The sequence below is a fragment of the Corapipo altera genome, unplaced genomic scaffold (assembly GCF_003945725.1).
Source record: "Corapipo altera isolate COAL_440 unplaced genomic scaffold, ASM394572v1 226, whole genome shotgun sequence".
NCBI classification, from domain to species: domain Eukaryota; kingdom Metazoa; phylum Chordata; class Aves; order Passeriformes; family Pipridae; genus Corapipo; species Corapipo altera.
Window position 1 is genome coordinate 24,731 of NW_020885054.1, and position 1,812 is coordinate 26,542.

A 1,812-nucleotide genomic window follows, 5' to 3' on the forward strand; every position below is an offset into this window, starting at 1 on the left:
TTTTTAATAGAAAACAAGACTTTTCTCAGAACACAGCTCAGTAAAAAACAAACAAACAAACAATTCTAACCGTGTTACAATTAAAGGCAAAGCCATTTTGCATCCTCATTAACGACCTGAGGCTTTGAAGGGGGTTGGAAGCACGGATCCAGCGGCTCCAGTAAGTCCTGGGGCAACCAGATTTGCAGCCAGTGGTGAAACAACCACAGAGCACAAAGAAATAATCTGCATTAGTTAAGATAATGCACCGATTTCAAACCAGCTGAGTGGCTGCTGAAGGAGTCAGGTGCTGGTTGGAGGTTGGGGGATTCATTAAAGCTGCTCCTATATTCCACCAGACAAACAGAATTCCAATATTCCACCAAACAGGTGGAATTGGGACAGGCTTTAACCTGGTTCCCACTCAAATTTCTCACCCAAACTGGAGCTTCTCTGCTTCCTCTTAACTCATTTCTAGTACAGGTAAAACCCATGTGAACTCAACCCTTAATAAACACCCAGTGAGATTTCAAGTTAAACACTTTCATGCTGAATAAATCACATTATTTGGCCCCAGGAGAATCAGAACCATGATACAACTGGCATGTGTTTATTTTCGAAGGGTGGCAAGAAAACACAAGATTCAGGTAAATATAAATAAATTTATATATAAATATATATTTATAAATACATATATATATATAAACAAGAATGTGATTTTTCACTTTGCTTCTGTTAATATTCAGTGTCACCCATCAATCAGTTTCAATCTCAGCAGCAGCAGGACAGAAACACAGGAAAATGCCCAAGAAAAATGTGATTTTCACTCCACAGGTACAACCTGGCTTTGGGGCCAATCCCCAACACAAAGTTCTGCTGCAAAAATAACAAAGCATTAATGTTTCCTCGCTGGGACTCTGCTCTGAAATGCTCAGAAAATGTGAATTCTCTGAAGGAAAGGAGCGAGGAATAACCAGAGGTTGCAGAGTGAAAATGAAAAGTGATGCCTGAAATGACCCAGGGGGATTTTTGGGGTGTCCTGGGCAGCACCAGGAGCTGGACTCGCTGATCCTGGTGGGTCCCTTCCAGCTCAGGGTATTCCAGGATTCTCCAAACTGGTCCAGCCGCCTCCAGCTGAACCCCTGAACCCTGCAGAGCACATCAAAGCCCCCATTTCTGTCCCAGTTTGAGGAACAGGTGCCTGAAACAGGCCCAGCAATTCCCAGGCAGTGGGAAAACACAGCTGGTCCAAGCTCCAGGAGTCAGGGAGAGGAACCAGGGCTGGAACACGGGAGGGAATTATTTATATCACGGCACAATCGCTCCTTTCTTGTGCATCTCAGCTGCTTTATGTGCAAAAAACCCTGAAAATCTGTTCTGAAGGGTTCAGGTTTCTCTGCACAGGAGGCAGCACATCCCTGCTGCTCCTGCATTCCTATGGAAGTGCTCAAGCTGCCCGTGCCCATGGAAATGCAAACTGGAGACCCTGAGTGCTGCTAACGACCTGTTCCCAAACATCCACCCATTCCCAAACTCCTTCCCTCAGCACAGCCCCAGAGGGAGGAATAATCCCATTTTCTGCCTCAGTTTCCCTGCTGACTCAGTTTGGGGGACACGGGGTAAGGTGGCAAAGAGGATGTTTGGGAACAACATTCCCAGTTCCCAGGAAAAGCGGAGAAACCGGGACCCTGTGAGCTCCGGATTCCAGGTGAATTCCCAGGAGCAGCTTCTCCTCTCCAGGGCTCAGCTGGGAATGGTGTGGGGTTTGTGTGCTGGGGCAACTAAAGCCACACATTTGGGCACCTCTGTCTCAGGATCAGTCTGGGGACAACC